Source organism: Adiantum capillus-veneris, chromosome 27, assembly GCF_014529385.1.
Source record: "Adiantum capillus-veneris isolate H3 chromosome 27, ASM1452938v2, whole genome shotgun sequence".
Lineage (NCBI taxonomy): Eukaryota > Viridiplantae > Streptophyta > Polypodiopsida > Polypodiales > Pteridaceae > Adiantum > Adiantum capillus-veneris.
In genome coordinates, this window is record NC_140957.1 from 21,590,497 (window position 1) to 21,600,378 (window position 9,882).

Here is a 9,882-nt window from a genome sequence, read left to right on the forward strand (position 1 = left end):
CCCAGCATGACACTAAAAACAAACCTCGCCATAATGCCCTAAACGTAGGGTCGGCACAAACACCACCAATCGGACCTCGCCATAATCTCGGACATGACCATAAACTGATTGTCAAACACACCCAACTGGCATGACTTCACCATAAACACACACAAAAACAAATCTCGCCATAATGCCATAAATGTAGAGTCAGCACAAACCATAACATCAAATTGATCAAGCCGGTTTAGGGTTACATGATCAGTTATAGGAGACTCGAAATAGACTGCAACGGTACAAACACCAATCAGACCATAATGCCATAAACCTAGAGTCGCTCGGCACAAACACCAATTGGACCTCGCCATAATGCCATAAACCTAGAGTCACCATAATGTCAAATTGATCGAGCCATTTGTATTACATGATCACTAATATACACATAAACATTGGCTTATCAGAGAGTACATATAATAACTAAACCCGGACGAAGCCATAAACTTGCATACAGAAATAAAAATGGCCCAACAACCATACATCCGATCACTAAACCCGGACGAAGCCATAAACCTGCATACAGAAATAAAAATGACCCAACAACCATACCTCCGATCACTGAACCCGGACGAAGCCATAAACTTGCATACAGAAATAAAAATGGCCCAACAACCATACATCCGATCACTAAACCCGGACGAAGCCATAAACCTGCATACGGAAATAAAAATGGCCCAACAACCATACATCCGATCACTAAACCCGGACGAAGCCATAAAACATACATGGCTCTCAGACATAGCCATAAACCAACCCAAACCCGAGCACCTATTATAGATCCAGATATAAACGTGAAACATTGCACCAAAAGCTCGTCACAAAGGACAATGCACCACAAACTTGGAACACATTACAAAACCTCGCCATAAACATACATAATCGGGGAGTCGCCTTAGACAGAATCGGACCTTGCCATAAATTTTACTCAACAGGAAATAAAAATCAAACATCACCATAAATAATAATTTAACTGGACTAGATGCATGTCCAGAAATGGATGAGGAATCGGGGTTCGATCGAGCTCAAGCATAAAACTCTGATACATGCCGCTTACACCATAAACACTAAACCCAGACGTGGAAATAAACCTGCAAACAAAAATAAAAATGGCCACTAGCCCCACATGGAACTAAACCCGGACGTAGCCAAAAACCTGCAAACATAAATAAACCCAGACATAACCATAAACCTGCTTGTATACATAAACATGGCCACTTCCCACATACATCAAACATAGTCCTGAACCTGCACATAGACAAAATATGGATCTCGGACGTGGCTAGCCGCCATAAACAAGCCCACATAAACATAGTCAGTAGCCAATGATTTGCTTTCTTTGAACCAATATTGCAGCATAAAACTCGCCATACATACTTTATCGACACAAACCCTGGACATTACATGTAGGCTGACACAAAACCTCGCCCTAAACTCGATCATACATAAAGTTTCATGGGTTGTTTTACAAAACGGCCATAGACCTGGCTCCCTTTAGCGTAAAATGCAACACATATGGTGACCAGCCATAATCTCATTCCTCCCCCACTATATCTAAGCACCAACTATGGAGGCTTTGCCTCAATGCCAATACATCATCGTGTATGAACCATGTCTTCTTCACCTGCACAACATTGACAAACACAAGAGGATTGAAGGAAATTAGAAAGGAGATTAATATCCAGATGCATATGGTAGAAAGCTAGCACTCGACACACACTCTAAGCATACCCATCTTTTGCTCTTCTCCTGCAAGCAAGACCGAATTATGTAGCGAATGGCAGCCATGACATAAAACCCACAGTCAATCGCATTTGGTTGAATTGGACCCTGCAGCATCAAACCATTAACATGACTAACATGCCCTAAATTTTCCAAGCATGAGAGGAGCACAAGGAGACATACTTTCAACACTTTTAACTCAAATTTGGTGGCAGGTTCAAGCAGTGCATGTTGGACATCATGAGCTTTTACTCCTTGGGCCATCGCCTCCATAGCACTGCATATTCATAACCAGCAAGATAAAAAACCATTGATAGATCCATATCAACTTGTTTCATATACCGACCTCCCCAAGCTATGATGAACAAAGTCAACCCATGTACCTGTGCAAAACATGTACAATATCCATCATGGTCGTGCACCCAAGTGGGTCATAGTAGAGAATGTGGTTCTTTCTCCAACGTATCCCAGCAATCTTTGCATGTGTGGCAAGATACATAACACAACATGTCCAATGCTCCCTGTTGCAAAGAGAGACAACATCAGCATATCAATGAGAAGCCACAATGTAGCATACCTAGCAGTCCTTTGTCCTCTCCTTACAAACCACCTGTAAATGATTGGAAAAAATGTAAGCACGCATTCACCAAAGTCCCTCTCCCCGAAGAAGTTATGTAAGACCCGCATGGAATCTTGCTTGGCCAAAGTCGCATCCACAACAGGATACCACATAGAGTCCACAAGCATCACTTGCATGAGGACATCTGAGCCTAGTGTGTACTCCATCCACCTGTAAAAGTGAGTATGTTAAGCACATGTTTGCTCACCATAATGCATACCACTCAATAACAAAAACATGGCGATGATTACATTGCAAATAGATTCATCGTGCGTGTGGATGCTTTATTTGATAAGATGAAGCGTAGAGCCTGATCATCAATGTCCACTCGTAGGCCAAAGTGAAGAGAGTTAAGCGACATAGGCACATGTGAAGAGAATCTACATCCAACATGCCACAATCATGAACATAGTGAGTATCAAACAATTAGAAAACTGTGAACATAGGGATGGTTGACAAAAGCCACCTGTACAAGGCCCGATTACTACGTGTCGGAGTGGCAGGGCTGATTTCATGGCATATTTTTTCAATTGTCAGCTGGTTATTACCGACATAAAATAGGAGAGCCGACAAAGATGCATCATCAGGAGAGCCTATTTCAATAGCTTTCTCTTGTGTCTTCCCTCTTTGAATCGGAAGCTTTTTCTTTGTTGGAGTTGCGAGCAATGTAGGCTAGAAAGGAATGCACATTTATTAGAACACATCAGCATGCTGGATTTTTTTTCACCGCTCTCAACACCTAAACAAAATTACGTATGCACAAAAAAGCAAAAGTTACAAATCCTAGACACATACATTCTCATCGAGCTTAATATTGCTTAATGTCTCTACAAGTCCTGGGCCCTCTTCTCTCTTGTCTTCATAATTCTCATTGTCGTCCTCTCCTTCGGGAGCATACTGGAAAGGGTCCTCATTGTCAGTGTCCTCCAAGGCTGCCTCAAGCCAAGGAGGAATATCATGCATCCTCTTCTGTGAATGTCCATAGCATGGTAGTTAGAGAATTAGTAGAAATGAATGAACTAATCAAACATGGTGTGCAAACATACTATGAAAATTGATGACAAAAGAAAATTAAATTAGACAAATCGGAAACTTACATGTGTGTTGTAACCTTCATCAATGTGCTTTTGAATTTTTGCCAGCCGGAGAGCCTTGACTGCCATGTAGTATTGCATCTTCCCAGCCACAAATTCCTCAATAAAAGCGGCCTCTGACATGTGCTTGTACTGATTTCCAAGGTCCTTCCATACTTGCTGAGCCCGTATGCGCGTGATGCGCTGATACCTTTTACAATTTTGCCTAAACTTCCTATCCTTGTCGCCAAATCTCTTTAAAGCTGCTTTATGCCAAGCTTTCACTTCCCGATTAGGCATGAGGTTTGCTCTTCTCTCAGCTTCTTTGTGGAGGGGGGGACCTCCAGGGCGCTTTTCAATCTCTACAGTGATTCCATGGAAAGTCTTGAGGTGAGACATCATCCGTAGTCTTTTGAAGATGAAGGCCGGTCGCTTTGGGCAATCAGCACTTGCGCGGCATTGGCGTGCTAGCCGTCCATCAGGGAGCTCAATCTCTAGATAGACTTTTGGATCTTGGATGCTGGCTGCCTCTTCTTGCTTTGGCAGATCCTCAAATACCTCCTGTGCTTCTCCCTTTGCTACATCCTATGTCTCAACTCCACATCCCCTTGAGCCCACCAACCTCTTTCGCGGACGGATGTTTAGGCTCGAGGGTGTGCCCATCTCAGGCAAGGTGTGCTTCCGTGGACTTCTCCTTGGTTGAGAAGTAGCCCCTTCTACATGAGGAGATGTGGGAGGAGTAGTGAATCTCTCCTCATGACACAAGGGTTCCTCTTCTTGCTCTTTAGCTATGTCCACCTTCTCGGACTTCTCCGTAGGCTGGACCTCCTCCCCATTCTTTGCCTTTGGTGAGACATCGGCCTTTCCTCTTGTGATGCGAGAGCAACCACCCCTTTGCCATGTTCTTTTCCCCTTTCTAGCAGGTGAACGAGCCATCCCCTAGCCACAACCTCAAGCCAAATTAGCTCATGAAAAGCATGACAATAATTCCCTCTATTTCTCTCTCTCTCTCACACACACACACACAGACACACACAGTCAGCCACACAACGCACTCCCTTTCTTCACATGGCCAAGCTCGTGCATAACCCCATGGGCGAGCCCTGAGATGCTTGCAGAAAGCATGCATGGAACCCACGCATCCAACCCTTCAGCGAAAAAAAAAATTGTGCTCACCTTCAATGCTGCCCACACAGAACGCATGCATCCCAACCTTCGCAGCCAGCGAGAAAAGGAGATGCCCTCACCTTACTTGCTGCTCCTCCGCTTCGCTCTCAAACGATGCTGGGCCTGAGCGATGACCGGATAGCGATGACGGGATTATCCACCAATAGCGCAAAATCCTGTAAGGACCTCCTCCCCGCCAAACCCCCGTACCCCCCCACTCGCGGGCTCACCATGCAACCAATCAGTAGTCGCCACGCGTCCCATGCCCCATGTTTTGAATTTGGCCAGCATGCCCAGCCCCCCCCGCTGTCCAGGTTTAGTTTTTACAGGTATGCACGGTCCAGATCCCCTCGATAAGCCCCAATCCAGTTCCCTGCCATTGATCCCCTTACCCCCCCTCTTTAAATGCTATGTGTTATATAGTCCTGAGGCTCCCAGCTCACCAAAAGCTGCAGTGCTGAATGGAATGTTGCATGCACCTGGATGACGTACTCAACAATTGAGGCATGTCTTGCCAAAGGCTACTTGCCCTTGTACGTTGTGGTGCAGTGAGAATAGGACGGAAGCTTTAGTAACTCTTTAACTTCAAAATTACTAGTGCAAGTGAGAAGAAAAGGCAGAAGCTTAATAATAAATTAGCTTCAAAATTTCCTAAACGAAATTTTACTAAATAAAGTTTTATTCTAAAGCATATGAAAACATTTTTCTTCTCCCTCACACATAGATTGCAATCTCTCTCTCCCTCTATAAAACTTTCTAAACAAAATATAAAGGTATGAGTTTTACCTTAAGCACAAGGTAAAATTAACCTTACCTTAAGATGTCGTTTTTTCTCAACATCTCTCAAATTAAATTATATTTGAACAAAATTGTGTGTGTGTGTGTGTGTGCGCGCACATGCACGTGTGTGTGTGTGTGTGTGTGTGTGTGTGAGAGAGAGAGAGAGAGAGAGAGAGAGAGAGAGAGAGAATATTACCGAATTTCAATTGCATTTGAACAAAATTGAGAGAGAGAGAGTCTAGTCCCCCCCCTTCACCCCCAAAAAAAACACACACATACACACACAATCTCTTCATCTTTAGCCACTTTACATTTTGCGTGTGCCAGTGACTCTAATTCTCCATCTTTACACACTTCATTTTTTGCGCACACACACACACACCCCTACTTCTACACTTTACCCCCTTTCTCCCCCACTTTGCTCACTACACTTCACAGATTACGCACAAAGAAGGCATATGGATAATTTGAAATGAAGTGCCAATTACATTTGCACTCAAAATATATCAAATCCATTTATGCAATTGAAATTTTGGCGATGATAATTCACAATTGATGAAAGAGAAACTGTGCAAACATAAAATGTCCATAAACATTCACCACTACAACTATGAACAACCCCTTATTCCAAAGCATGGGAACCTAATGTAGATTGCACCGATCGCTTCCTTGGTAGTTGGTCATGAAAATGGCATAGCCGTGCCTTGAACCATTGTTGTTGAGGTCCTATTTCTCGCATGTTGTTCAATAAAGGGCTTCGCTTGTTGTATAGAGTTACCAAACCCATCTTGTATTGGTTGAAAGTCTTTGGCGGGATGAAAAACTCCATCCAATCCCCTTGCTTGCACCTCTTGCAAATGGAGCAGAACTCTTTGCATTAAAACATCAAAATATGCTTGTAAACCCGGATTTTCTTTCACCCTATAAAGAGCATGTGCATAGCATTTGGCTGCATTTAGCTTCTTTATGGTTTGCTCTTACATACCAATTTGGCATACATCTATCTCATTGCCACTATGAGCCATTATGGGTGAGTTGCTAGTAGAGACAATAATATTTTCATGTCCATCATGATACAAGTTGAGACACTTGTCCACAATAATGTTGAAAGTAAAACCCTTGTGTAGCATAACTTTGACTTGGTGCCTGCACATGTTACCCTTTATTGCCCATAGGCAATTGCGACATCCCCAATCACAATTGGCATTGTACACAAGGCAACGCACCCCACCATGAGAAGTTGGCTCTTGATTTTTTCCATAACACTAGAATGCTCTTTAAAATGCCACATCGCCATCCACAATAGTTTGATCCCTTTCAATTGAATGCTCCATCAATTTTTGTATCACTTTGTTTTTAACAAAGCTGCCTTTCTTTGTTTCATCTACATACCAAAAATGAGGTAAACAAGAGGTCATTAGTTTATGTAAAAGCCAATCAATTCTAGCGTCCCATATATATATCTTGCCACATAGATTGTACTCCACTTCTGCGTGTCATACTTGGATGCTTCACTCTTGTGCCACCATTGGCAACAAATGATGATACCATCACGTGTTAGATTTCATCATTCATCAAATTAACAGTTAAGATGAGAAGCAAGCCAACAGTTGTTGCACGATTAATCTTATGAATGGCCTCTACCAAGGACAACCCTCTTGCCCTGCAAAACATGGGCTGTAAAGACAACATAATCACCAAAAACTTCTAAAGCACTGTTTTACAAAAAATCGAATGAGAGAGAGTGTGCAAAATCAATTGAGCTTTAAAATGTGCAAATGAAAGGCAATTTGATCATGGATTGTCTTGGCGGGAAGATCTTGAGACATGCTACTTACATACATAAGTGATGAATTGTGGATGGTGTTGTACTTGGGAGCAATTCTACATACAAAGATGATGTAAAAATGATAAGATCAATGCAAAACACAACTAATGGTGAAGCCTAATGCTATTTAGTTTTGTAATTAGCTTAGAGCGTAGTGCCCCAAGGTAATCAGACCCAAGGACATTCTCACACTATCCAATTGATGCTAATTAGTCATAAGGTATGCAAGGGAGAGAAGAAGAGAAAGCACCAAAGGGTCCTTATGATGATTAGAAGGTCCTAATGATACTAACATAGAAATAGCCCTAGTTGGCACACCATAGCTTTGATACCACTTGATGGGAATGGCATCGTGCTAGCTAGGGTGGGTGATAGAGAAACATAGTGCAAGTGTGTGAGTGTGTATAAGCAAGATTGTCACTCAAGTGAATTAGGTTCCAAGATAGATTAGCTTTGGGCACATAAACACAATCTTGAGTAATGACTTAGCTTAGCACAGGCTAACCATAGACAAGAATGTAGTGCAAAATTGAACTGTGTTGTTTATTCATGAAAGTGAGCTTTAAGTAGCTCTATAGCTTGACTCCATCACATGTGGGATAATTCCTCCTCTTCCCTCCTTCAATCAGACTTTAGGACAAAACCCACACTTTACAATGTGCCGTTGAAAGCTTTCCAACCTAATGTCGTATCTATGGAGAGAAAGAGAGGGAGAAAGAGAGAGATGTGTTTGCACATGTGATCTTGCAAACAACTACATAACTAAACTCATGTGAGCTACATGCAAACCACTACAAACATAACCATAAACCTAACCCTAAATTTAAACCATAATCTTGAAGCTAAACTTTCATATAAAAACTTAATTAAAAATTTAAATTTAAATCTAAACTAATCTCTCTCTCTCTCTCTCTCTCTCTCTCTCTCTCTCAAATATGCATGCACATACACAGAACAAAAATGCAGATTTTCCAAATGGAAATTTCTCATCCTGTTGCTACGTCGTCCGCTTCAACGGCTTAGCACAACTCTCTCTCTCTCTCTCTCTCTCTCTCTCTCTCTCACACACACACACACACACACACACACACACACACACACACACACACACACACACACACACACACACACACACACACACACACACACACCTACACACAGAAGCCAACTTGATACTTTGTGAAAGTTATCCACTTTCCTCTTCCATCACTCAAGCTCAACAGAAGGAGAACGCTTTCAGTAGCTAGTGTTGATGCCTACCCTTTGAACATTCCAAAGCTAACTAGGTCAAACACCTTTAAGCTCTACAAAAAAGAGAGAAATGGTTGGGCCTCTTGCTCACCTCTAAACCTTAGATATAAAGTTAAATCTTAAACCTAACCTCAAAGCTCTAATATTAAATATAAACCTAAACTCTAACTTAAATATAAAAACTAGATCCTAAATCTATGTCGACTCTCTCTCTCTCTCTCTCTCTCTCTCTCTCTCTCTCTCTCTCTCTCTATATATATATATATATATATATATATATATATATATATATATATATATATATGTCATAGTACGTCTATTTACAAAGACGGACATTCATGAAGCTCTTCACCGACCGATGCACTACTTTCTTGGACAACGCAAACATTAGATTAGATCCACAAGGAGTTTATCGGATTGGTCTCATAAATCATTTTGACATTTTGAAGACGTTTAATATGACATTTGATTTCATATTCTCTCGATTTCTCTATTTCTTTATTTTTATCTCTCTTTGCTTTCTTTCTCTCTCTCTATCTCTTTCTTTCTCTCTCTCTCTCTCTCTCTCTCTCTCTCTCTCACACACACACACACACACACACACACACACACACAATGTGTGTGTGTGTGTGTGGGAGAGAGGGAGAGAGAGAAAGAGGGGAAGGTAACATGAGATAAAGGAGAGGGAAGGAGCATACTTGGCTCTCCTTTCTCTCCTCGTGTGTGTGTGTGTGTGTGTGTGTGTGTGTGTGTGTGAGAGAGAGAGAGAGAGAGAGAGAGAGAGAGGCATGGTATACCTGTTTTGCAAGAGCGCCAAAACTCAGATCTAAGATCTGAGTTTTTGGTGCTCGCGGATTATTTTTCTACAGGGTCGGCATCATTATACGTGTCGCTATGAGCGCCGCTATAGTATTTGTTGCATAGAGACGCTCATAGAAACCCTCATAGCGACGCGTATAGTGACACCATGAATTTTCACATTTAGGCATCGCATTGCTATCGTCAATACTATGAAGAACCTCTTGTAGTGCTCCTTTATTTTCCATTTATGGTTGGGTCGAGCAGTCTTGTTTCTCTCTTATATAGGGAGTAGGGGGAGTCACCTTGTATGCATGCATTTCAGCCCAATATAGTGGCATTCTTCCATGGGTGTTTCATAGGGAAGCAAGAGCAGACTAGCGATATGCAGCCCTAGTGTTTTTCCACCAATAGCCCCAATGTTTTTCACCAGTAGCCCTAACGTTTTTGTCTAGCAGTCCCAAGAATTTTTGGCAGGCAGCCATGATGGGGTTTTGCAGGTGATGAGACGGGCATCTTGTGTGGGAGACCTTTTGCTAGGAGAGATGGGTAGTAGATCTTCCCCTGCGAGTTATCCCCTTGGGGCAACCCATTCCATGGGCATCTCAATT

The 9,882-nt window shown here is 42.2% G+C and overlaps 1 pseudogene; it reads right to left on the bottom strand.

The window, feature by feature from the left end:
* Window positions 1–244: 244 nt before the first annotated feature.
* On the bottom strand, window positions 245–4,383 carry LOC147421616 (uncharacterized; annotated as a pseudogene).
* Window positions 4,384–9,882: the final 5,499 nt, after the last annotated feature.